The sequence below is a fragment of the Protopterus annectens genome, chromosome 2.part1, assembly GCF_019279795.1.
Source record: "Protopterus annectens isolate FY-2018-M chromosome 2.part1, PAN1.0, whole genome shotgun sequence".
In the NCBI taxonomy this organism is placed as follows: Eukaryota; Metazoa; Chordata; order Ceratodontiformes; family Protopteridae; genus Protopterus; species Protopterus annectens.
In genome coordinates this window covers 350,214,878-350,242,776 of record NC_056729.1, presented here as the reverse complement: position 1 = coordinate 350,242,776, position 27,899 = coordinate 350,214,878, and the positions used below count along the sequence as shown (strand labels likewise).

General features: G+C 45.2%; 1 protein-coding gene across 1 annotated transcript in view; it reads left to right on the top strand.

Moving 5' to 3' along the window:
- Positions 1-27,899, top strand: part of NCAPG (non-SMC condensin I complex subunit G) — a 1,684,114-nt gene that overhangs the window by 1,618,629 nt on the left and 37,586 nt on the right. The gene's annotated exons all lie outside the window — the stretch shown is intronic.

Here is a 27,899-nt window from a genome sequence, read left to right as displayed (position 1 = left end):
GGTAAGTTGGTTAAAATCAAAAAAGGTAATTTTCAAAGGAAGCAACAGAAATACCTTAAAAATGTAAATCCTGAAATGTTTTCACTTTTCAAGAAGGTAAAAATATCGAAACCTCTCCCATAAAACAGAGACTTGAAATCATTAATGTTCAAGTTATGCTGTTTAATCTTGATGTTGCCAAAAGAATAAGGCCCTAGCACCTTCATTGTTATCCTCCTGTTATATTGCATTCAGTACGCATAATGTTGAAATGAACTTAGTATTTTAGCTAGTCTAGGCAAAGAAGTATATTAATATAATGTTGAAAACCACAATTTAAACAGCAAAGGACCTATGTCAGTCTGATGCTCTACTGGGTAGAGCAAAGAGATGTGTTAGAAGAAGAAAAAAACTCACTTCCCTGGCTTGTGTAGTGAAGAGGAGGATTTTTATATTATGCAAACATATTCTTCCTCTCAGGATTTTAAGGAGAATGCTTTGTGATGTTCATCGTGCATACAGCTGCAGTAATCACAGATGGGTTCTCTGCCGTCAGGCGGGTCCTCGGTCGGCCGAATTCCAAAGTCTAGGTCCGGCGTCGGTTGTTGTCGCTTTCTTCCCTGACGTCAATGCGACAGGGGTATATAAGACACAGCCGACGCCATTTTCTCCAGTCTTTTTTGCCGCGCGGTGCCCGAAGCAGAAGCAGTTCGCAAGTGCCGGTCGGCCAGCTCCTGAAATTACGAAAATTTGGAAACCGAAGTCTTCTTTAAAGCCAAGTACCCCGTTGGGGAAACTTTTCTTGCCTCAGACCGATGTCAGACAAAGTTAACAATTGTATTTCTTGTGGGAAGCAAATACCGCATAAGGATTTCCATTCCCTCTGCATACCTTGTTTAGGCCCAGACCACGGCGTCTCGGGCTGTCGCTTTTGCGCTACTTTCAATAAACGCACTGTTAAGCGTCGGGCGGAGTTCGCCCAGCACTTTTTTGATAAAGCTTTTGATTATAAAATGTCGTCGGAGACTCCAACTACCATTTTGTCCAAAAAACGCAAGGACAAAGACCGACACGCGAGGTCCGCAGTCTCCACCGATATCACGCCAAAACCGGCTACACGTGGTCCGGTTCTCAGCGAGGCGCCTACGCAGCCCCTGACTACCAACGACACTTCTTTGGCGGTGTCTTCTGTAACCGAGACCGCAGGTGCCTCGGCCCATACCCAGACAACAGCTACCGAAGCCACTGTGAGTGTTGAGCCTCCTAACGTGGACAGGTCCACTTCCACCCATGGTGTCTTTAGACCCTCATCTTCCTTTTCCATAAAGGCCTTTGCTAAGTCCAAATCAGCCATGCATCCCAAGAGGCCTGTTGCACAGGCCCCATCTCCAGGCCCCATGCCTAAAAAGCAGATGCTTAAAATGGCTGAGGATTTAATTACTCTTATCAGGGGTTCCCAACCCCCTCCGGACAAGAGACCCAGAGTGGAGGAAGACTCTCCCTCTTCTGACCAGGGCTCCATTATTTCAGAACATTCTGATGAAGGGGAACACTCGTACTCCCCTTTTGAAGATTCTGATGCAGAGCAGTCCATTCCTTCTGTATCTCCCCCAGAGGATTTTTCTTTTGGGGAAACCTTGCATACTTTGAGGGAACACTTCCATTGGGAAGGCCAAGACTTTTCTGATTCCAAGAAAAGACTTAGGAATTTCTTTTGCTACCTCAGCACAGACCTCTGGTGATACCTCCTGTCTTGGACATACTTGATGATGTTTACTCGGAGGCCTGCCTTAATCCGGATTCCCTGCCTCCTGCCCCAGTCAAGCCTGATAGGTACTACAGAGTTCCTAACTCTCACCAATTTCTTTACAAAAGCCATAATGCTGACCCTGAAACCATTTCTCAAGGCCCCAAGGGAATGAAGGCCTCTACTGCTAAGAATCCACTACCTTCCGAAAGAGAGTCTAGATCCTTAGAAAGGTGGGGAAAAAAGGTATATACCTCGGCCACCCTAGCCATGAGGGCCTTAAATTGTCAGTTCCATATGCTTAAATATCAGCAGTTTCTCTTATCACAATTAAGAAATAAAATGTCACAACCTGAACAACCAGATTTGAAGGAGTTGCAGGATATGATGCACAGTGCAGAACAAGTGGGTAAACAACACCTTACAATGTGGCTATGATGCTCTAGAGGCCTCAAGTAGAGCTGCTGTTACAGGATCAGTCATTCGTAGACATGCCTGACTTAGGGAACAAACCTTGCCTGATCATGTTAAAGCTAAACTACTAGATGCTCCTTTACAAAAGGATGTGCTATTTGGTACTAATGTTGAGGAGATACTACGGAAAATGGAAGAAAAAGCTAAATCTATGCAAACTGTAGAAGCTTTTCTACAGGTTCAACCACCACGTTTTAGCAGAAATTGGCCTTCAAAAAAACTGGTCCTTTCCAGCCATGGACAAGCCCCAAAGAGGTAGAATACAGGTGCACAAGGGGCAGAGGACAATCTCAAAGATCATATAGAGGCAGACAATGGCAAACTCCAGCACCAAGAGGTGGCGAAGACAGTGCACAACAATACAGGAAACAAACCCAATGACTTCCCCCTTTTCATGCCAAGCAAGTCTCAGCTGGCAGCACCCTTGGGAGGAAAGCTGGCATTATTTACAAGAAATTGGCATATTATCACAACAGACAAATGGATCCTGGACATTATAAACAGAGGCTACAGATTTCATTTTCACACTCTTCCAAAAAAGAGAGGCATGCTGAACCTGCCACACAATCAAAGGGCAATGCTCAAATACAAATTTCAAAGCTCATGGAGGTACCTACTCACGAACAAGGTCAAGGTTTTTATTCCAGACTATTTCTGGTACCGAGGAAAGGAACCGACTGGGGACCCATTTTGGACTTATCCATCCTAAACACATTTCTACTCGTACCAAAATTCAAGATGCTTACATTACAGCAGCTTCTTCCCATGCTGGGCAAGGAGTTTTGGCTGGTAACATTGGACCTCAAGGAGGCATACCTGCATGTCCCAATCAGACAAAGCTGCAGAAGATACCTCAGATTTCTTGCAGGTTCAATCCACTATCAATTCTCTGCGTTGCCCTTTGGCTTATCTACTGCGCCCAGAGTATTCACGAAATGTCTGGCATCAGTAATTGCCTACTGCAGACTTCAAGGGATACAAATTTACCCTTATTTGGACGACTGCCTGATCCAAGCGGACAGAAAACACATACTTCTGGAACATCTGGCTTATGTAACACGGTTATTGAATTCTCTGGGATACATAGTCAACACAGAGAAATCCAGGCTAACACCATCTCAGAAAATAACTTTCCTGGGTGCCAACTTGGACACAAGCACCCAGATGGCCTATCTTACACCAGAAAAATGGGGGCAACTAACTCAAACACAGGTCTTCCATTCTGCAAGCCTCAAGCAAATCAAGTCATCACAACAGACGCCTCAGACTACGCCTGGGGGGCACACATGACAGACAGGTGCATTCAGGGCAAATGGTCCCAAAAGGAAAAGCACCTTCACATCAATCAAAAAGAAATGCCAGCAGTGATAAATGCACTTACAGCTTTCAAGGAACTCCTGCATCCAGGGCAATTATTGATAAGAACAGACAACACCACAGTAATGTGGTACATAAACAAGGAGGAACACATTCATATCCCCTGTGCAGGCTAGCCATGTCACTTTGGAACTTGGCTCTGGAATGGCAAATCGAACTTCAAGCACAGTACCTGCCAGGATTGGAAAACACGCTGGCAGACAATCTAAGCAGAAATATGATAGACCCACACGAATGGAAATTGCATCCTCAAGTGTTTACAAAGATGATCCAAGCGTGGGGAAGGCCAGACATAGATCTCTTCGCCTCCCACAGGAATCATCAATTGACAAAGTTCTGCTCAAGGACCTTCCATCCAAAGCCCTGAAGAGTGGACGCCCTTTCTTTCAGTTGGGCAGCATGGGCAGTTTACGCCTTCCCACCTTTGCCTCTTCTGTCCAAGGTGCTCTTGAAAGCAAGAGCAGACAGACCGAAGATGATACTGATTGCTCCAGACTGGCCAAGACAACACTGGTACCCACTCCTGAGGAACCTAACGCATACTCCTCCCTGGATCCTACCTCTAATGCCTCTTCTACTGACTCAGCACAGCTACAAAACTCTTCACAGTCAGCTGAAAACACTCAATTTGGCTGCATGGAAAATTCCTTAACACCACAACAGACCCTACTCTCCAAAGAGGTGCAGGATGTCATTTTGGAGGCCAGAAGGCCATCTACTAGAAAGGCTTACTCCGCAAAATGGAAACGGTTCTGCGCTTGGAATGAGAAAAAAGGCCAGGATCCTAGAAAACTGAATTTGCCTTGGATATTACAGTATCTAGCTGAGCTGTTGAACAGTGGACTTTCTTTTTCCTCCATCAAAATTCATGCCTCAGCCATTTCTGCAGAATACAACACGGATCCACCCTTATTCTCTCACCCACTCTTAAGACAGTTCCTCAGAGGGTCTAAGAATATAAGACCTCCAAGGAAACAACCAATACCAGCCTGGGATCTTAATTACATTCTAGAAAAATTAACATTGCCTCCCTTTGAACCAGCTGCCTCAACAGATTTGCAATATTTGTCCTGGAAAACAGTCTTCCTTCTGGCCATTACCTCCGCTCGTAGGGTTTCGGAACTACAAGCCCTCATGGCTGTGCAGCCCTTTCTCATCTTCCATCAGGACAGGGTTTCCCTACGAACCAACCCGTCATTTATGCCTAAGGTAGTATCCAGGGTAGCTTTAAATCAGGCCATACACTTACCTACCTTTTACCGCAATCCTCAAAACAAAGGGGAAAGGCTGCTACATTCCTTAGACATCCATAGACAGCTACGTTACTATTTGGACAGAACAAAGCCTTTCAGGAAATCAGAACAACTCTGTGTCCTATGCTGTAGGAGCTCAAGGGAAGCCAATTTCCAAACAGACAATTTCAAAATGGATAGGCCACTGCATACGGTTTTATTACTCCTTTCATGGCAAATCTGTTCCTACAGGCATCAGATCCCACTCCACAAGGGCCACAGCTACCTCTACAGCCTTCCTCAGAGGAGTCCCTACCAAAGATATTTTGGAGGCAGCCACTTGGAGTTCTGTGCATACCTTCACAAAACACTACCACCTACCTTTATACTCCAAAACTAGAGCAGGCTTTGCCACTGGTGTGTTGCAGGGCATTCTGGCTCCAAGTTCCACCTAGTGCCTACCACCCTGTGCGTAGCTTTGGGATTCTACCCATCTGTGATTACTGCAGCTGTATGCACGAACATAGTACAGTTTTGTACCTACCATAAATGTAGATGTTAGAGTGCTAATACAGCTGCAGTACAGGTTTCCCTCCCTCCTTCCCCTCTTGGTAAAGGCCTAGTGGCTAACACCTCCTCATACAACCTGATTGGGTTATCCTTCTGTGGTGTATTTGCTTGCAACTACTGATTTTTGATTATATTGCATTGCATGATTATATATAAAATTTATGTATTCCCTTCCTTCTGGGGGCACCTGACATCTGGGGCAAGAAAGACTGAAGAAAATGGCGTTGGCGGTGTCTTATATACCCCTGTCACACTGACGTCAGGGAAGAAAGCGACAACAACCGACGCCGGACCTAGACTTTGGAATTCGGCCGACCGAGGACCCGCCTGATGGCAGAGAACCCATCTGTGATTACTGCAGCTGTATTAGCACTCTAACATCTACATTTATGGTAGGTACAAAACTGTACTTTCTTCATGGTCTCTCTCAGAAGATATTTCTTTACTTTTAAGGGAAGATGCTTTATTAGCTTGTGAGGAATACACCACCTTCTGATGAGATCAGTGGAAGGTGAGTTGGCCTATGGTGGTTGTGACGTCTCCCACTACCCTGAGTCAGTAATTAAAGAGCTTCAATCCTCATTACTGACTCTGTGAGGCTGTCACTGAGTAATATTCCACACTTTTCCCCTAAGAGCACAACAGGAACACACTCCATAGCCTGGGACTGGACTGTATTCTTCTGTCCGCCCTAAACATAACTCCTTATTACACACCTCAGAGCAGTGTGTTCCAGTTTAAGACTTCTGATTCATTCACACTTAATTAAATCTCACACATTCAAACACTTCTGGGAAAGTCTTACACAGATTTCTAGCTGTGTCCCTTCCCCAAAATAATATGGTAATGCTGCCACCAATCAGTGTCGTCTTGCCATTTAAAGGGGTGTCCAATTATGAAAATTAGATATTAAAACAAATAGTAAATGACCTAAGCAGCCAGGCTTTCAGAATGGCCCGAGAAGTTATCAAGGTAAATATAAGCACTCTCCACTGACCAGCCACAATGTAAGTTAATAAAAACATTTAATAATGAGCAAAATGATTAAAAATATAAAACTGTAATTTCCAGTGAACAGACAAAGCTCAGCATACCTCTCAACCTCGTAGAGCAAGAAATCTGGACAGAGCCATAAAGAAAAGTGGGACAAAGACTGAAAAATAGGGACAATTTTTAAATACTACTTTTCCAAACGTAGAAAGTCAATAGAATAAAAAGCTGTGCATTAGCATGAGTTTTCTGAAGGGTATGAAGTCTAAAACTCAAATGTATATCTTTATTTTCAAACTACAGTATGTAATGATTTGCCACTAATTTGCAAGCAAACCACAATTTTATGAAAAATAGACCAAAAATATTAGGCAAATATCTGGACATTCTGCAAAAATCTGTACAGGTGAGAGGTATAGAAATCCCACATTTAGGAAGAACTCTAACTGATCTAGCTGATGAGTTATAATTCCTTATCTGACTAAAGAACACTGTCCCTGATCTAAACTAAATTACTGCAACAGAGCAAAGGCAGGCTTACAATTCTTGGTGAGTCATTTTGGGTATCCACTGCACAGTACGTATGTGAACAGCTTACATCTGGCTGTTAACTGACAACTGACTTCAGCAGGCACTTTTATAGACTAGCCTAACTGTCATAAGTGTTGCACTTATTTTCATTTCATATTTTGAAAATCAATCAACAGCTGTTTACTAAAGTTCCTTCCTGTCTCAGATTCTGACAGTAACACATAGCAACTGTCAACATTCCAATGACACCATCTGCAGATCAGCTGAAACTGAGGCAGTTTCTCTTTAGAATCTTTCTTCACAAGCATGCACAGTTAGAAAAGTAAAATGACACTGTTCGTCTTTAAACATTCTGTACATGTACAAGCAGATCATAAATCAACATGTAAGAACGTATTTACAATATCATAGCTAGTCATAATGGCATATAATGCACAGGTTATTCTGAAATTTTGTACAAAAACTTGGACATGCACAAATAAGTGGCTAATTTCTTCGCAGAGGTCCAAATCCGCCCCCTTCAAAGACCTAATTCTGTGCTTCACCACCAAGGGATATTTAGTTTGTTGACATCCTTCATAGGATGTAGGAAAAATTCAGATGGGATGCCAAAGTGTTCTAGTCATCAGTAAAGCAATTCCTGTTTCTCCAGTTGCAGACGTCCTGGGAGGTGCATTCAGCAGTGCACTACTGGAGCCAGACTCCTTCCCCCTACTTAAAGGAAACCTGACCTCTTATTTAAGGTCCATAATTTTCACAAGTTCTTTTGCAGGAACCCTTTGGCTGATATAGCAGTGGTGTCTCTGGATTCCAGCAAGAGGCCTTCTACAGCTCTATCTAGAATTAACTACTCTGTGTGTGGCTGTGATGCACTGTGAAGACATCATGCAGGACAGCAGTTTACATGGTCGGTGATTTCCAGATATGCCTGGCTTGAGGACACACCTCCTGCGAAATCATACAAAGTCAGAAGTCCTTAATGCACTCCCTTGACAAGGATCTCCTCTTAAGATCAAGTGTTGTGAAAGTCTTCAAGGGACTGGACGAAGTGGGACACTCCAGACTTGTTTTCACTTAGTCTCTAAGCTTCAGTAGGACTTACCCTTCAAAATCTTCCCTAAATGGGAGAAGGGCAAACCTCAGAAAGGAAAGAAGCAAAAATACAAGAAAGAATGGCAGCAAGGCATATGGGCAGCGCTGGAGGTTCCCCAAGGCTGGGAAACCCAGAGGAAACTGTTATGACTCTCAACCCGCACCCACTGTCACCTGTGAATACTCCACCACAATCCTCAGTACTTATAAGTCAGAAAATCCCCTCATCTTCCTCCTTACAAGCAGATGGACATCCTGGTCTATTTGTAAAGTAGAGAAGGTGATCACCTATGACCAGTGGGTCCTAAACAGTACAAGACAGGGTTGCAAACTGCGTAATCAAACCCCAAACTCTTGTAGGCATTCCTGTTGTTTCATGGGATCAAGCTCACTTAGTTCCACCCTAGTTACCGGATCTGCTAGGATGTGGAGCTTTAGCAAATGTGCCAGTAGAGTGGAGGGCACAGAGCTTTACTCAACATTATTTCTCGTACCTAGAAAAGAAGGTGCATAAAGACCTATTATAGACATATCTGTCAACCTGTTAGCAGAAAAATCTGGACAAAGCTTTAAAGGAGAAATGCACCCACAAATTCAAACATGTTTACTTCATCATGGTTTGGTGTTTCCTACATTTTAACACCACTCTGGGACTATTTACAGTTTTTTAAACATTTTATATGTAATTCTGAGTCTGACCGCATGGGGATTTGGCAACTTGAAGTAATTCTGATTGTTTAGTCTAACTGTAGGTATCCCACAATGCATTGCTTGTCTGTATATAAAAATATATATAATGCAGGCCTTTCTTCCTAAAGCTCCTTCCACTGCATTGATTTTACATACACTGCTGTCTTTCAGTTTTAAGTAACATTTCATTCTGTTCAATGACTACTTAAAACGCAAACAGTGCAAATGCCACAGAACAGACTTTCAAAGTGCTTTTTACTGCTGCTGCTTTTTAGAACAGCTGAATTGCATTCTTTTGTGTGAAGCCTGATTTGCACTACTTTGACTCATCTCCCATCCCCTTCACACCTAACTTCCTTAGCTGTCAAAGTGCTAAGCGTAATTTGAGTTGTTACCTGTTGTGATTGACAGCTCACAGCAGGAGACTTGACTCGTGTACTGTTACCTTGTTCCAGCCTTTACTTTCTGTATGGGTAGGGGAAGGACCAGGGAGCTTTGACATTACAGCATGGGTGAGTTTTTAAGGTGGTCATGGTGATGTCAGTTTGGAGTGGGTGTGTATTCATTGGCCTTGACAACATCAATGAATTGGAGACTGCAGTGCAGCAAGCTTGTCCAGGGCAGGATAAAAGTTTTTTGAAAGTGAAACTACTACAGTACAGTAAGGCTCTTTTCTGTTGGAGAGAAACAGTCTATTTAAAATATTTTAAATGCTGTATTATTGTTTACTCGTAGCACAGCCAGTAAATAGGGAGAAAAAGGACAGAGAAATTGAGCATTTAATAGAGTCCTATTGTCCTTTAATGTAGGGGCAAAGGCCTCAAAATAGGGCCAGATTTTAAATACTGCTCTTATAAATTTATAAAGTTGCATGAGTAACGAGATTTGTGTTAACATGCATTTGCTGAAGGATATGAAGTTTGAAACTGAAATGTAAGCTATTATTTAATTACTTCAATGCTCTATGTTTTGCCAGAAAGCCACACATTTTGAGGGACAGACCAAAAGTATGAGGCAAAAATGTGGACAGTGGAGATGTATGATTCTAGATCTTTCAAGACTAAAACCTGACTGGTCCTAAAGTTCAAAATATTAAGCCTAAAAAACATTCAGCCTCTGTTACTCCCTCAGACCTTCATAGTCACCTTGGATGTAAAGGATATCCACCTTTGCATCCTTATAGCAAAGGTACACAGAACTTTTCTAAGATTTAAAGAAGGGAGGGGAAGCACCCTAAGTTCACCTCTTTGCCCGTTGAGTTGGCTACTGCACTCAGGGTGTTTACAAAATGACTGGCTTCAGTAATTGCCTTTTGCAGGACCCTAATGACTGCCCAATTTGGGCAGACACTGCATAAGAAAGTCGGGGGGGGGGTTACAGTTTACCATGGCATGTTTCATGCAGTTAAATCTCTCCCATAAGTTCTCCATATCTCATGTAACCCCAGCAAGGAAGGTAGTGTTTCCCACATGTGTGTCTTCACGGATACAGAACAGCTGAAAGCTTTCATACTTGAAGACCAGCTCCTCTTACTGTTCTTGGTTCTCTAAGCCATATTAACGATGGATTCTATAACAGCAAGGGAATTTCTCAGGATTCTGGACTGCATAGTATCTTGATGGTACCTAGTAAGGTTGCATATGAGGAAACTGTGCTGAGGGCTCATGTGGGACAACAGTATGAGAAAAAAAACGGTGTGCATGCATTTGGCCGGCCAGTGGATGGCTGACTAGAAAATGTTCGAAAGCAGTGCGGTGACTTTGCATAATTGCGAATGCAATTATGTCAACCCAAAACACACCCCCCCCCCTTTTTGATCTATCGTAGAGCTTGTTTAGGTGGTAGAGCGGTCGGGAATGTCGAATTCGGAGTTTTTACGACATTCTGACCGTTCGGCACCTTAAAATTCAACTTTCTGGTTCAGAAAAACTGACGTTCGGCGATCGGTCATGCTACCAAATGCATGTATTTTGAAAAAAAAACGCATATATGCTAAAGAGATTATGGCTACCATACTATAACAAGATGCAGTCAAATAGATTTGAAAAGGGGGGGGGGTGCCTTGCACATCCACACAGACAACATAGTAATATGGTACATCAGTAAGCAGAGAGCACCCACTCTTGCATACTCTTCAGACTGGCAGTGAAAGCTCTGAAAGTTTTCCAGGAGTTGGGACTAACCCTCAGATTATCTTACATTCCCTCAAAGGAAAATATTTTAGCAGGCACCATGACTGGGTCAGTCAGATGCTCACAGGTAGATACTGAACAGAGATGTTTTCTTGGGTCTGACCCACAGATTGGCTGTTCCAACAAGGCCACCTTTTACTTCTCCAAAGAACAGATAACTTGGGAAGGTTTTTACTATAGGACAACCGCTCCAGGAGCCTGGGTAATAGAGATCATGAGCAGATCTTTCTTCTATGTTTTCTCTCTGATACCTGTGAACCTTAGGGTATTCCTGAAGATAGAGAAGAGATTGGTAATGCTTCAGATAGCCCCTTTTAGGCCAATCAACTCCCTCTTCCTGATTCTACCAAAGGCAGAGCCAATACTGTTACCTCACAAAGTGGACCTCAACACAGAAGAAAGGGTCTTTACTGCACCCCAGTCTTAAGTCTCTAAGGGTAACAGTATGGACGTTTTAGCACTTGTTTCATTCAGGCTCATGTTTTCAGAATGCACATAATGAGGGAGTCTAGAAAACCAAATAAAATGGAAGAAATTCTTCTGGCTCCTTGCTAGGATCCTAATTCAACTAAAGCATCTCTTGTTTTCATTTACCTGACCAGATGACTTTGAATCATGAGTTTCTTATGTTTGTTGGAAGGTATGTTTTTTATACGTCTCACTTTTACTGCCTTTATACTCTGTGTGTATTGTCAGTCAAGCAGTTCCTAAAAGGGTGGTTATCCATCTCAGACCAACCAAAAAGTAAATTTCCATATCATGTTATATTATCTGTATTGAAGAAATAACCTGGCACCATTTGAAACTTGCTGTTTCAGTTCTGAAGTAGTATCTCCTGAAAGATGTTTTTGATGGTTGTGTACCTTCTAGAAGAATTACTGACATGCAAGCTTTAATGTGTAAAGATCCATTTTTGATTATCCACAAGGACAGCTTACCGACCCTACTTTCAATCCCAAAATAGTGACAGAGCTTTATTAATTTCCTTGTGTTCTTTCCAAACCTGCTAAATAAGTGGGAGAGAACCTTGCATGCTTTGGACATAGAGATTGACAAGATTCTAGATAGAACTAAGAAAACCAGATTCGCAGGTTTAGTCTTTCACAAAGATGACAAAACTGTCATTAACTCATTCTCTGCAGTGGAGCTCTGGAAGTTTGTACTGTAACTTCCAGTGGGTGGAGCCCAAGTCTTTTGACAGAATCCAATTGCCTTCACATTTCAACCAAATGTTCATATCTCTGGAACCACAGGGATTATAAGAGGTATAAAAAAAACAAACCCCTCAGCATAAATTATCTTTATAGCGGTAGTATTCTTTAGGTTCTAGGTCTTAAACTGGGTTTTTTAAGTCGCAGTAAACACAGTAACTATGTTTGTAATATTTTTTAAAACAACTTTCAATGTCTCAGCAACCACTGAAGTTACACACATTTATTTATTTATTTAACATTTGTTGACCGGGAAAGTCCGACTAGGTTCCACAGATCCTGTTTTCAGCGGAGGCCCGGGGAGAAATGCTCCAGAAGCATGTCTTTAGAATGTGGGAGGAAACCGGAGTACCCAGAGGAAACCCACGTGAACGCAGGCAGAACATGCAAACTCCGCACAGAAGGCACCCTAGCCGAGAATCGAACCAGAGAACCTGTTGCTGTGAGGCGACAGCATTAACCGCTGCACCACTGCGCCGCCCAGTTCTGACATACTGTCAGCAACATTTTATTCATCTAGCTGAGAGCTTTCACAAGAAGCTAAGGAGTTCTGTTACTTGGTTGTTGAGATATTTAGCAAAAAATGTGAAAATTATATTTATATAAATATTAAAAACAACAGATCTGATGTCAGTCCATCTGGTCTTGACTTGTGGGTACGGTTCCGATCATCAGAACCGATCCAGGTGATGTATATAGCTCGCGTCCAGCAAAAATCTCTCAAGCTGCTAGTCTATCCACAATGCCACTCTCTGCATTACCTCGAATCTCGTTTGCTGCTCTTACGACAAGACGCATCAGCCGACTCTTTTCTTGCAGCTAAGTAAAAAACTCTTATTTACTATTTTTATTCTCTACTTTTAAATATCTTTGGCCTACCCTCAGTGTGTGGGTGTTGTCCCTTTGCCAGTTGGTGTTCTACCCACTACCGTCGTTGATAGTTTTTTCCCCTTCCCCTTCTCTCTCTCTTTATGTTGGTAATGTTTCTACGATTGCTGGTAGATTTCTTCTTGGTGGTGTGACTGGGTTTCTGTCCTTTCCTCATTCTTTCTTTTCCTCTGCTTTTTCCTGCGTTTTATTCAGGAAGATGGCAAAAAAAACTTAAAAGTTCCACTACAGGCTTCAAACACTGTGCAGAGCATGGCAGAAAAATGCCAAACTCTGATAACCATGACTGTTGTATGTATTGTTTGGGTATTGACTGTACAATCTGCCAGGGTTTCAGCAACAGAACTCTAGCAGAGAGGAAAAATAGACTTATTCTCAAAGGACTCCTTAAAGCCCCATTCGAGGAAGCCTTGTCCAGGGCCGACCAGTCTGCTCTGGATCAAAAATCCCTCCCGTTCGGTGCCAGCATAAACTGTGAAGAAGTATATAAGCATGCATCTGCAGGCTCCTCTTCAGAACCAAAAGCTAAAGTGTCGAAGTTTTTGGAGCGGTCTAAATCTTCGGCACCAATGACCATACCTTTGACACTGATCACACTACACTTAGCCAGTCTTTGACTACAACCATTCCTACTTTGTTTACGGTTCTGACACCAGCACCTACTATCACTATTGCCATGCCGGTGCCGATATCCCCCACAGCCCAGCAGACGATGGCAAGGGTTGATATTTCCACTCAACCCAGGACCATTTATTCCCCTTCCTTGGACAACTTTCTAGGCCTTTCCAGGAGAGACCTGAGTCTCCTTCTGGGTTGTCTGTTCGATCCACCAGAAGTCTCTCAAGTTAATATTGTAAGGTTGGTGGATCAAATCCTGACAGCCAGGGTTCTTCCCTTATCTTCTGAACCCCCTCTCCCTTCTGGTGCAGGGGTTTCTCCCCTATAGACCCCTTCTTATTCTCCTCTTCACAGGCATTAGAGCTCTTGACTCCAGTTTCACAGGCTCCAATGGCTTCGGCACCAACTACCTTTTTGTCTTTGAGTGCTGCTGGTGACACCTTCAGTGCCTTCAGCACCGTTGGGTCCCTGGAACTGTGTCTTTGCCATCGTGCCCAAGGGATTCAAGATGTCCCCAAGTTTTTCTATGGAGCTGGCCTTGCCTGTTCTGGCTGTGATGATAGAGGACCACCCTCCGTTTCAGTTTGTCAGGTGCGTCCCTCTGGGTGGGTTGTGACCCCAGTTCTGAGTTTCTCTCTCTTCTGAGCTCCCATCCTTCCTCGGGGTGGGGGCGGGGGCTGCCTTTCAAGCCATGGAAAGAGCTTTGGCCACTGCCTCATCTCAGGTGGCTTACATGTTACCAGAGTCTCTCCCTGTAACCCCAGGTTTTTTGGTTTCACTGCCAACCTCGACCCGTAGACAGCGAGCCGTAAGGTCGCAAGACTTGCCTACTAAAGCTATTCCCTCTTCAGACTCCTCTTCAGATGTTCTCAACGAAGAGCCTCCACAGAAGAGATTGTGTAAGAAGAAACACCTTGATTCTCCCGAGGAATCCATCACGGACGACACGGATTTCAGTGAGGGGGAGTGTTCCACATGGTCACTCCCTGAAGATGTCTTCTCCTGAGACATTCTTGAGATCCTAAAACACAGGGGTGATTGGAAGCCAAAAGACCCTTCCTCTGAGGAATCCTTGTACTTGCAGGCCTTTGCTTGTCTGTCTACCTCCTGGGTGACCCCGCCTGCTGACTATTTAAGTTGATCACTCAGCTGGCTTGGAAGGCTCCTGACTCTGTAGGACCCGACATCCGGAGACGTACTCCTGAAGACCATCCACATTGGGCAAAGGGCTTTAGTAGTTGATGCCATGCTGGTAGTGGCTGCCATCAAGAAAGAACTAGCCAAGAAAGTTCTACTGTACATCCCCCTAACCAAGAGTCCTGGGCGATGGGCAGATTTGGGAAGTGGGCTTATGCATCATCGACCTTCTCCAGGTCTTTGAATTTTTGGCACACTTCACTAGACTTCAAAGGGATCTCGTCAAGGAGCTCTCCGATACCCTGGTGGGAGCAGTCGCTCAGGGGGTCCAAGAAAGTGGCCTCCCAGTTAGCTACCCTGGAGTTTTCGAATTCGTCCATGAGGCTCATTGCACATGCAGCCGAAGGGGCAACCAAGTCTGCAGGTTCAGGTCCTGCAATTTGATGGCACACTTGGATGCACCTGTGCGAGTTTGCGGAACCATTCAAGTCTTCCTTCATCAATGCTTCCTTTGACAGATCCTCATTTTTGGGACCAAAGTAAAAGAAACTATCCAGGTGTGAAAAGGATGGAAAGACCGTCTGCTGTGGGCATACGTTTTTCCACTCCTCAACAATCCTACTCCAGATCCGTGGAGGTGGTGCTGCGGTAGCGTTGTCGCCTCACAGTAAGACGCTGTGCAGTTTGACTGTCAGAGCGTCTTCTGCGTGGAGACATGCATGAATAGGCGTACCTTTGTTGAAGGTTGTGCGTCAGGGCTGGCAACTCGGTACATAAAAATCAACTGCCAATCATTAGCGGACCGGAGTTCCGCTGTGGCGACCCCTAACCGGGAAAAGCCGAAAGTCACAAAACAATCCTACTGCAGGAATCAAAGGAGTGGTAAGATGTGATTAATAGGCGTGTACTAGGCTAATGCCCCTGGGGCCTTTACAAGCCTAGCCCACAGATGTTAGTTCCCAGTGCCTCTATCAAGTTAGAGCCACTGGAGTGATCCCCTGAGGTGAACTTTCTATTTCCCACCCACTCAAGATCTCGCTTGAAGAGGGCCAGTGAGGTGCTCTGCTTGACATATATGGGAAGTCTATTCCAGAGCATGGGCAGTCTCTGGGTTATAAACCTGTCCCTCCAGCATGTTCTGTTGATTGTGATAATGAGGTTGAGGTCTCTGAAGCGTGTAGTGTGGAGGGATTGGGATTTCTTTAGATGTAGCATTTCTAACGGAGCTGGGTCAGATATGACTTTGTAAGTCAAGCAGAGATTGCCTCTTAGCAGACGATATGAGACAGAGAATAGCTGGAATTTTTTGTCTTTCCGTGTAGGACATGTGTTTAAGGCCAAGGATCCTCTTCATGAGGTACTTTTGTGGCCTTTTCAGCTGTTGCATGTGTCTAGTGAGGTATATGTCAAATGGGACATTATACTCGATTGGCCTAGTGAGGGAAGAGTAGAGAGAGATGATGACCTCTTTCTTCCTGAATGCAAAACCCTTGGTAATGAGATGTGCCACATAGAAGGACTTTCTGACCACAGTGGCAATGTGGTGGTTAAAGGAGAGGTTGCTGTCAACCTGTGTCCCCAGATCTCTTTTATCGCTTATAAAGTCCCAGAAGCCTTTCCAGGGAACACATGGTTCATACTCCCGTTAGGGCAGAGGGGGGAGTTACAATGGAAGACGCTATCCCAGAGGCAGTGGTGGGTCATAGAATCAGGGTTCCAGGGATTCCTCTTCTGTTCAACCCTACCAGCACTTCTGAAAGGGGGCTCGATTGCTTACCCTTGGAGGCAGTCGGTGTAAGGTTTTCCTTGCACCCAGCCGCCTGGCGATGCATAACTACCGATGCCTGGGTGGTAAGGATAATTTCCAGAGATTATTTAATCCTCTCTACTCTTCACCTGAAAGCTCGAGCAAGACTCCCCGACTTTCCACTCACTCAGAGGAATCAAGCAGCATTAGAGATACAAAACCTGCTAGAAGAGTCATCCAAGAAGTCCCATCAGACCAAGTAGGATCCGGATTTTACTCTAGATTCTTTTTAGTGCCAAAGAAAACAGGGGACTGGAGACCAATTTTGGATCTCAGCATTCTAAACAAATTTGTTCAACAGTCAAAATTCTGGATAGTTACGGTTCAGTCAATACTTCCCTAAGAGGAAAACAATTGGATGTGATCTGCTGACTTTCAACACGTGTATTACCATGTGAAGATGGACAAATGCTCAAGAAAGTTTCTCTGCTACCAGCTAGGAGTGCTGCCCTTTGGTCTCACTAAAGGCCCCCAGGGTGTTCAAATGCATGGCAGCAGTCACGGCACATTTGAGGTTGCATGGATTCCAGGTGTTTCCTTACCTAGATAACTGGCTCCTCACCGCTTCCACCAGGCATCTACTACTCGGAACTACAGGCTTCATTCTGAAACTATTTCAAAGGATGGGCATCACAGTCAATCTGGCGAAATCTCAACTAAACCCTTTTCAGGATATGGAATTCATCAGAGCTTGTCTCAATGCTGTCTTGTTTGGCATTGCTTCTCCACCACAGGTTGCAAAAAAATACAATCGCAGGTTCACCCTCTCCTTCACTCAAAGTACCAGCTCAGCTAATTCTTCAGACATTGGGCTCCATGGCAGCAGCGATCACATTAGTTTCAATGGCAAGGTTCCACATGAGACTTCTCCAATGGCTGCTTGCAAGCCAATGGTGTCGTAACCCACCCCATGAATCACTTTGTTTTCATTTCCAGCTGATGCAAAAATGACCTAACCTGGTGGATGCACTCCAAGGAGATTCTTAGTCTGCCCCTTTGTCCCCCCACAGCCCAAGGCCATAGTGACCATGGATGCTTCCCAGATGTGATGCAGGGGCATTATCTCAAGAAGACAGTCCAAGGCACTTGGTCCCCCTCTGAGACCAATTTGCATATCAGCGTTCTAGAGCGAAGGGCAATGCTTTTGTCATTGCAAGCATTTCATTCTGCCTTACCTCAAGGGACGATATCAGTTCAGTCAGATAAACATGTCTGTAGTCTGGTGCATCAACAAACAGGGGGGAGCCAAGTCCTACCCTCTGTGTCGAGAAGCCCTTCAAGTGTGGCAATGGATTGTAACTTCCAACCATTTTCTGATAGCAATGCAGGTCCTGCGGAATTCAGACGTGATTGCAGACAAGCTGAGCAGATGCATCCTCGTGCCGCACGAGTGGTCTCTGGACTCCACAGTAGAGAAGATCGTCAATTGCCTGGACCAGTCTGCTGCGACCTGTTTGCTTCATCCCTGAACAAGTGCAGAAGTTACTTTGCCCTATACAGAGACGCTGTTCTTCACGATTGACCCCTGGGTCTCCTTTATGCCTTTTCCCCTCCGATCTTTCTTTTTCTCAAGAAAGCAGCTTGGTTGAGAAGCAAAGTGATCCTCATTGCACCTTACTGGCCTCGACAGATATAGTTTCCCTTCCTCTGCCCTAGTCTACTTCACCACCCATGGGTTCTCTACCCAGATCTGGACTTTCTGTCCCATTCTCAAGGACTTGTGCACCTCAGTCTACAGACCCTCAAGCTAACTGCTTGGTTTCTCAAATTACATTAGGTACAGGCATAATGATATTTCTTCCCCTGTGCGACACATTTTGTTGGCATCCCATAAACCATTCACCAGGAATCTCTACCGTAATAAATGGAAGAAATTTTCTATTTGGGCTTCTGATAATGGTCTATATCCTTTTTCAGCACCAGTAGAAAAAGTTCTAAAGTTTCTAGCTACCATTTTTAGTAAAGGAGCATCTGCTTCCACAGTCAAGGTTATCTTAGCACCTTTTTCAAATTTCCATAACGTTATCTGTGACCAGCCTTTAATCTCCCACAGGCTTTGCAAGGTTTTTCTTAAAGCCACCATGCGATTGAAGCCCCCTTTCAAGGATCTGTTACCACCATGGGACTTGGCTATTATATTGTAATCTCTTACTTTACCTCCGTTTGAACCTGCATCTACCTGTGACTTAAAATTTCTTTCTTGGAAATCATTGTTTCTCATAACTACTGTTACTAAGGCAAGACGAGTCTCCAAATTACAGGCTCTATGTTCTAAAGCCCCTTATTTAGTTTTCCATAAAGACAAGAGTGTCACTCAGAACAAACCTGACCTTCCTTCCTAAAGTGATTTCAGAGACCAATATCAATCAATCTATAGACTTGCCTGTATTTTTCCCCAGTTTTTCTAATAAAGGCGAATACTGCCTGCACTTTCTATACGTACACAGACAATTACTTTTTTATCTGGGTAGAACTAAGCAGTTTAGACAATCAGAACAATTAGTTGTCTCCATTGCAAGTGCAAACTTGGGCAAATCTGTTTGTAAGGTTACTCTGTCTAGATGGTTAAGAAATTATACTTCACTTACAGGAAAGAAAATTTGACTCCCTATGCCTGTTAAGGCACATTCTACCAGATCTATAGCAACTTTGGCTGTTTTTCATTCTAAAGCTTGTATGTCAGAAATTTGCCCATCTGCAACATGGGCTAAACCCATACTTTTATTAGTCATTACAGATTGTATATGGTTTTCAGGAGGAGAGGTCCTTTGGTTCTGGTTCTCAGGAATGTTCTATAGGGCCACCCAAAATCTAAGGTAGCTGGAGACTCTGTCCCACAAGGCAAGAATTGATGAAGATTGACATCAGATAAAGAAGTTGTCTTACCATAATGGTTCATCTGTGTTGTCAGTCTTAATCTATTCTTGCGTCCCTTCCACCTGCCCCTTCTCATTTGGAGTTCTGATGGAGTGACATCCTGTCCTGGGTTTTATTGTTAGGGATACCTTGGACAAGGCGTCTGGCTTCAGTTAGTGTCTTCTTCAGTATGCTTGCAAACTCGATCTGAGGTAATGTAGAAAGGGGCATTGTGGGTAAACTAGCAGCTCGAGAGATTTTTGGCTGACGTGAGTTGTACAGCGGCAGGATCAGTTCAGAGGATCGGAACCATATCCTCAAGTCAAGAATAGATGAAGCTCGACAACATAGATGGAATGTTATGGTAAAACATAACTTCTTTTTAATATCCCTGTACCTGCACTAGACAGAGGTCAAACATTAATGTAGCTGAATTTGCCATTGTGTAAGCTTTAAGATGAAATATTTTAAGACCTTGTAAATAACATGGTATGTTAAGTTGTCAATCTCGCCTTCATTCTTGCTTGATGGGTTCGGAGCCGATCCTCTGCTCCGACTCGGCACTTGCTAAGCTCGAGAGTCACTTTTACCAGCTCGAGGCAGCCCCATATCCCATGATGCAAGGCGGTAAGTACCCAGATCTCGTTTGCCGCTTCGCTGATGAGGTCCTCCTTTTACCAGCTCCTGGTAAGTGATTTATATATTACTGTTTTTGCCCCTTTTTTCTCTTCAAACTTTTATTTAACAGTTTTAGTTGAGATTTAGTCCCTTTTCTGACTAGAATTCCCTCACTCCTTAATTTTTTTAGTCAGGCCTTCTCCCCTCCCATCCCCCTCCCTTGTTAGGGTGTGTGTGTGTGTATGTGAGAGGTTAGTGATTTCATTAATTTTGGGATAATTGTTTCTTGGGCTGTGTTGTGTCTGTGTTTTTTTCTGCAACTATGTCCAAGGAAAGGGTCTCAGGCTTTAAGAAGTGTGACTCGTGCTGTCAGAAGATGTCTCTGACAGACGGTCACACTTCTTGCTTATACTGCCTGGGACCTCTCCACCTGCAGGACTCCTGTGCGATTTGTCATTTCTTTAGCTAGAGAGTCCTGCAGGAGAGGAGAAACAAATTGATTTTGAGGGGCCTACTTAAACCGGAGGGCTCTCCGGCTAAGTCGGCTCCGAGCAAGACTTCCAAGTCTTCCAAGGCCCAGGCTTCTGTGTCTAAGCCTGCGGCCTCGGCTCAGACTCTTTCAGAGTCTAGATCGGCTCCGGCTGGAGCCGATCCTGGTTTACACAAACCCTCGGCACCGATGGCTATCGGTGCCGATACTGGTTTGGTCACATCGGTGTCTGCTCCGATCGGTTCCGACCACCATGTGGCCCAGGCTTAGGTGTCGGCGCCGACTGGCTCCGACACCCTTACTTTTATGTCTGTATCGGCTCCGGCCGGAGCCGATGCATCGAGACCTTCTGTCGGTGCCGAAAAGTTGTCGGCTCCGACAACACCCATGGTTTCGTCGGCTCCGGTGGTTCCTTCGAGGAAGAGGTCCAGGTCCCCTTCCTTGGAACCGATACTCTCGGCTCCGGCATCTCCTCTCCTCTCGGAACGGAGCCATCGGAGCCGATCATCCAGGTCGTCCAGGCTTTCTGACCATGATTTAGAGAGGGTGGTCAGTAGATTATTAAAATCACAGGCACTGGCCCAGATGCTACATAGTCCGTCTCAACAGACGACTATTAGTCCACACCCCATTGCAGTTCCTCCTTCGACTCTACCCCAGAGTTTGGAGCTGGAGTCTTCGGGAATAGTTTCTGCTACGGCTGAGAGACAGATACCCCCCCCCCCCTTCTGCTCCCTCAGCCTCTACTCTTATCTCCTCTTCGAGACCTTCCTTAGAGGGATTCGGTGGTCGGGCTTCCCTGGTCTCCTCCGAGGGGGTGAGTGGCATCGGACCCTTGTCTGACCCCACTCTTCCCCTTGGAGCCTCGGCCTTGGTGAGCTCGGCTCCGACATCTGCCTCGAGCCTTCCCTTCGGTGGGCCCTGGAGTTCCTGGTTCTTCGGAACGGGTTCTCTCGGACCTCCCTGGGGGGGGGGCCTTTGAGGTGATGAAGAGTGTGCTGGCCACTGGACTCAGCCAGCAGTCTGTTCCCTTAGCTCCTCCCTCTACGGTGCCTGTCGATATCTCTGCCATCTCTCTTGCTCCCGGACCCAGAGATCCTCCGCCTCGGGTTTCCCCACTGGGAAGAACCCCCTCTTCCGAGGATTCTCCTGATCGGTCAGGGGATCCTCCGCGCAAGAGGACCTGTAAGAGGAAACACGTAGACTCCCCCGAGTCTATCACTTCAGATACCGACTTAGATGAGTCGGAGGGATCCCCAAGATCCCCCTCTGAGGATGTCTCCTTTTCAGACATCCTAGAACTCCTTAAACAGAGGGGAAACTGGCCCTCCAATAATCCCTCCGAGGATGAGTCGGTATATCTGGAGGCGTTTGGATCTCGGCCCTCCACCTCCTGGGTGTCTCCGCCTTTCGACCCCCTTATGCAGGTTATTGCTCGAAAGGCTTGGGCTGCTCCTGACTCTGTAGAGCCAGTTCCTAGGGGGCCTTCTAAATTTATTACTGCCCCTTTGGACAAGCAATTCCTCACGAAAGGTGTCCCTGCTGATGCCATGGTGGTGGCGGCTGCCACTAGGAAGGAACTTGCAGATCCTTCCGTACCTGTCCATCCTCCTAATAAGGACTCTAGGACCATGGATAGGTATGGTAAGCGGATGTTCTCTTCAGCGACCTTTGCTATGCGCTCGCTGAACTACTTATGCCACTTTACCAGACTCCAAAGGGATATCCTTAAGGAGCTAGGTGAAGTCGTACAGGATCCCACAGCTGCAGGGGCTCAAGAAAAAATTGCTTCGCAGCTAGGAACCCTTAATTCTATTGCTAACTCCTCCATGCGTCTGATATCATATGCAGCAGATGGAGCGAGTAGGGCCACAGGTACAGGTGTGGCTCTTAGACGCCAAGCCTGGATGCGGCTCTGTAATTTTGCAGATCCCTTTAAGGCGTCCTTCACAAACTCTCCCTTTGGGTCAGCTTTGTTTGGCCCTCAATTGAAGGAAACATTGACCAGGTGTGAGCAGGACGGCAAGACTCTTTCTGCCGTAGGGGTCCGTTTTTCCACCCCTTCTAGACCTTACCTAAAGGACAGAAGGGTGGCAAAATGTGGTTCCATAAATCCCAAGGAGTCACGCCGGATTCACGTGGTCAGTTTACCCCTAGAGGCAGAGGGGGGTAACAATAACAGACGCCGCTCTAGAGGCCGAGGGGGTCCACAAAACCAGGGAAGCAGAGAGCCTCTCTCTGACAAGCCCTTTCAGCATCCCTGAGATGTTGCCCGACTGTCCATCCTTGGAGGCAGTCGGGGGAAGACTGTCGCTGTACCCAGAAGCCTGGCTTTCCCTAACTCAAGACAGATGGGTACAGTCTATCATATCCGAGGGTTACAAAATTCCTTTCGAGGAAACTCCCTTCTCTTACTCAAATTCCCTTCTTCCCTTCCAGATGTACCACCCGGTCTAAGGGAAATTGCAGAGTTAGAAGTTTTAAAACTTCTGCAAAAAAGAGCCATTCAGCCAGTTACAACAGATCATTCAGAGCCGGAATCTACTCAAGGTTCTTTTGGTCCCCAAAAGACGGAGACTGGAGACCAATATTGGATCTCAGCATACTCAACAAGTCTGTGAGAAAGACAAGATTCCGAATGGTCACACTTCAGTCAATTCTGCCCTTCTTACAGAAGGACAACTGGATGTGCTCAATAGATCTTCAGGATGTGTACTATCACACAAAAATTCACAGATGCTCCAGAAGGTTTCTCCGCTTTCGGCTGGGGTCCAGTCATTTCCAATTCAGAGCCCTGCCCTTTGGTCTCACTACAGCCCCCAGAGTGTTCACCAAATGTATGGCAGTGGTCACGGCTCACCTGAGACGTCAAGGATTCCAGATGTTTCCGTATCTCGACGACTGGCTCCTTTCAGCCACCACCAGGCATCAGCTTCTTCAAGCCAGGGATTACACAATAAATCTTTGCACTCAATTGGGCATCTCGATCAACTACGGAAAATCCTCCTTATTGCCCTGCCAGTCTATTACTTTCATAGGCGCAAACTTAAACACTGTTCGGATGTCAGCTACCCTCACAGACCAAAGAATCTTAGATATACAAGGTCAAGTGAGAATCATTCTAGCCAGCAAGAAAGTACAAGCCAGAATGATTCTAAAAGTGTTGGGCCTCATGGCTGCGGCCATTACCCTTCTTCCCCTGGCTCGCCTCTACATGCGCCTTCTTCAGTGGATGTTGTTCACTCAGTGGTCTTACCAACAACTTCCGATGCGTCACCAAATACTGGTGACACAGATTTGCAAGAATCATCTTTCTTGGTGGATTACTTCTCCCCAGATTCACCAAGGCAGACCCTTTGTACCCCCAGTCCCGGTAGCCACTGTCACTACGGATGCCTCCCTGATCGGGTGGGGGGGGCATTATCAGGGCAGGATGGTTCATGGGACGTGGCAACCGTTCGAATACCACCTGCACATAAATGTCCTAGAGATGAGAGCAGTGCTTTTGACGTTGCAAGCCCTCAACGACTTTCTTCCCTTTGGGACAATTGCAGTCCACACAGACAACATGTCTGTAGTATGGTATATCAACAAACAGGGCGGAACCAAGTCCTACCCCTTGTGTCGAGAAGCTCTCAGACTTTGGCAATGGGCGATCTCCTCTCATCGGTTTCTGGTAGCAACGCATATCCCTGGGAAAACCAACATTTTAGCGGACAGATTGAGCAGAGCTATTCTCATGCCTCACGAGTGGTCTCTCAAACAATCTATAGTGGAGGAGATTTTTCTAGAATGGGGTCGCCCATGTTGCGATCTTTTTGCTACTCCCCAAAACAGCAAATGCCCAGATTTCTTCTCTCTCTTCCCACAGCCAGGCCATCCCCCCAGAGACGCTCTGACCCAGGATTGGCCCCAGGGACTTCTTTATGCCTTTCCTCCCTTTCCTCTTATCCCACAAGTAATCCAGAAAGCCACCGTTTTGAGAGCCAAAATGATTCTCATTGCCCCTTATTGGCCTCGACAAATTTGGTTCCCGTTCCTCCATCGTCACCTTTTGGTGCAGCCGTGGCATCTGGACCCAGTACCAGATCTTCTGATTCACCAATCGGGTCAGCTGCACCGGTCTATTCCTTCTCTCAACCTCACAGCATGGTTGCTCCACTTCCTTCCTTAGCCAGGCTTCCTATGATCTCTAATCCTGTTAGAGACATCATAGTAGCTTCCTTAAAATCCTCTACTAGGAGGATTTATACTAGCAAATGGAAACGTTTTTCTTATTGGGCAAAAGCCAAAAATATTGATCCCTTCACTGCTCCAGTACAAGCAGTTTTGGATTTCTTAGCGAAAATTTTTCACGCGGGCTCCTCTTCTTCCACGGTCAAAGTTCAGTTGGCCGCTATCTCGAACTTTCATGTCGGGTTCGCAGATCACAACATTATGTCCCACAGGCTTTGTAGAGCCTTCCTGAAAGGAATTTTTCTCCTGAAACCTCCAATCAGGAGTCCTCCTCCTCAATGGGACCTAAATCTAGTGCTGACATCCTTGATTCTTCCTCCCTTCGAGCCAGCTGTTTCATGTTCCCTGAAATTTCTTTCATGGAAAACTTTATTCCTGGTTGCTATTACATCGCCTAGGAGGGTGTCTGAACTTCATGCTTTATCTGTTCGCCCCCCCTATTCTGTCTTCCACAAAGACAGAGTATCATTGAGAACTAATCTGACCTTTTTGCCTAAGGTCGCCTCAAAGACTAATTTGAATCAGGCTATTGATCTTCCTGTATTTTTCCCAAACTATTCAAACAGATCGGAACAAAAATTACATTATCTTGATGTCCACCGCCAACTCAGATATTATTTGGACAGAACAAAACAATTCAGGAAATCCGATCAACTCTTTGTTTCTTATGCTGATAACAAGAAAGGCCTTCCTGTCTCAAAAGTGACCTTGTCTAAATGGCTTTCTTCTGTCATCTCTGAAATTTATCAGCTCAGGGGAAAACAGCTGTGCTCAAAACCCAAAGCGCATTCAACCAGAAGCTTAGCCACTTCCACAGCCTTTCAAGCTAGACTTCCATTAGACACTATTTGTGCAGCAGCCACTTGGGCCACTCCTCATACATTTGTTTCCCATTACAAATTGGATTTGGTCTCCAGGGACAGAGCCAGTTTTGGCTCTACAGTTCTCAAGAGTCTGTTCCATTGAGCCACCCAGGATAGAGGTGCTAGGGACGCGGTCCCATCAAGCAAGAATGAAGGCGAGATTGACAACTTAACATTGAGAAGTTATGTACCTACCATAACGTTCCATGTTAGTTGTCTTCTCTCGCCTTCTTTCTTGCGACCCTCCCTCCTTCCCCCAGGCCTGGACAGACCTTTCTTTCTACAAGGAAGTATGCTTCTGAAGACCATACAGTGCTGGTCCTTCTTCCATCCTTCAGGGTTTTTTCTCTCCTTCTTTCTTCCTTTTGGAAGTTATTATGCTAGGTGCTATTGCCTATTGTCATCAAACGAGATCTGGGTACTTACCGCCTTGCATCATGGGATATGGGGCTGCCTCGAGCTGGTAAAAGTGACTCTCGAGCTTAGCAAGTGCCGAGTCGGAGCCGAGGATCGGCTCCGAACCCATCAAGCAAGAAAGAAGGTGAGAGAAGACAACTAACATGGAACGTTATGGTAGGTACATAACTTCTCATTTGGAATTATTGATGCAAATATGAACAAGCAATATTTGACACCTAGAGGTGTCAGGAGTTCACTGCAGATGCACCTGGAGGCATCACTCAGATGTAATGAGTTAAAGCTCCGTAGAAATGGATTGTCCCGTATGGAAAACCTGTCAGGCCATGTCGAGACACATTCCATTAAAGCCGTCGCAGCCATCACTGCATTTCTCAAGGGTTGATTCCCAGTCAGTTTAGCCACCACCTCAGTCGTCTGCCCACACCTCCTCCATGTATTGCAGTTTACATTCTGTATCCTGGACCAGGGCAGGATTTGCCACAACCATTCTCCATGGTCTGATCTCTCTCTCAATAGCCCAGTCAGGGCCAGCAACCCACTGACCATTATGCTGTGGAAGTCTTTTCAGAAGTAGGGACTGAAACAGTTAATATAATGCAGAACATAAGGCAGTCATTTTAGGAGCTTGGCATAATTGTTTAGTGTATTCAGTATTGCAGTCCTTGCTCCTTCCCACCATCCTTCTGTTATCCTGATTGGGCATCTTGGGGATGAGCTAGGTGTCATGCTCACCTTGTTTCCACCATCATCTCTCATGTTGCCGTTCTAGTCCCTCTCTTCCTCTGACTGTCTAGAGCCTGAGGAAGCAGTCTGGGATAAGTCCCTTAGAGCCACTTGTGCTCTGGGCTTAAGACAAATTCCTTGTCCAATGAGTCAAGTAATATTAGAAAATGGCATCAGCTGGCACCACCTGCTATGCTGCAGATATCCTGACATCTGAAGGTGAGGTAAAGTTGTGCCCAGCTTGTGCTCCTGCAGGTAGATGTCCCAGAAATAATTGTGACAGTGAGTATATTCACGCATCTATAACAATGGTAAGTTCCAAACACAACTGTACTTTCTTTTTTGACCCTTTTGACAATAATGTTTCTATGGACACTCTTGATTCAGTGCTAGTGAAAGTTTTTCCTTCTCAAGATGGGAATACGGACAGCTCTTACAAGGTTCTGTCAGCAACAAGCCATCAGAACAAGGTAGTTTCTGAGAGTCCTGGAATATGTCTCTTGTTTTTTTTCCACGTCCCTCATGCAAGACCTCTTATGAAGAAGACTGACCTCTCAAAAATCTCTTAAATCCTCTGACTGTAACAGTTCTCTTCCCATTGTGTAAAACAATTCCTGTGTTAGTCAGGCATGACAGACTTGGCCACTGAAGTCCAATATCTAGGAACAGATGTGGCTTATGCATGTTAAGTTGTCAATCTCGCCTTCATTCTTGCTGGATGGTTCGGAGCCGATCCTCTGCTCCAATTCTGCCTATACTAAAGCTTGAGAGCTGTTTTTACCAGCTCAAGGCTTGCCTGTATCCCACAATGCTAGGCGCTAACTACCCAGATCTCATTTGCCGCATCAGCTATGAGGTTGCGTTTTTGCCGGCTCTCAGGTTAGATTTATAAAAATCTCTTCTGGTAAGGTTTTTTCTTCCTTTCTGTAGTATTAGTTTTTTCTATTAGACCCACTTTACCCCTCTATATATCCCACCTAGATAGCTCCCTTTTCGGGTTTATTTCTCGTTACCAACCCCACTCCTTAGATTACTAGGCCTTCAGCTAATTTTTAGTTTAAATATTAGCTTAATCTTAAGTTTATTTTAGTTAATTTTAGTATAAGATTTAACAGTCTCCGTCTTTGTGTGTGTGTCTAGACTGAGTAACTTTGAGTG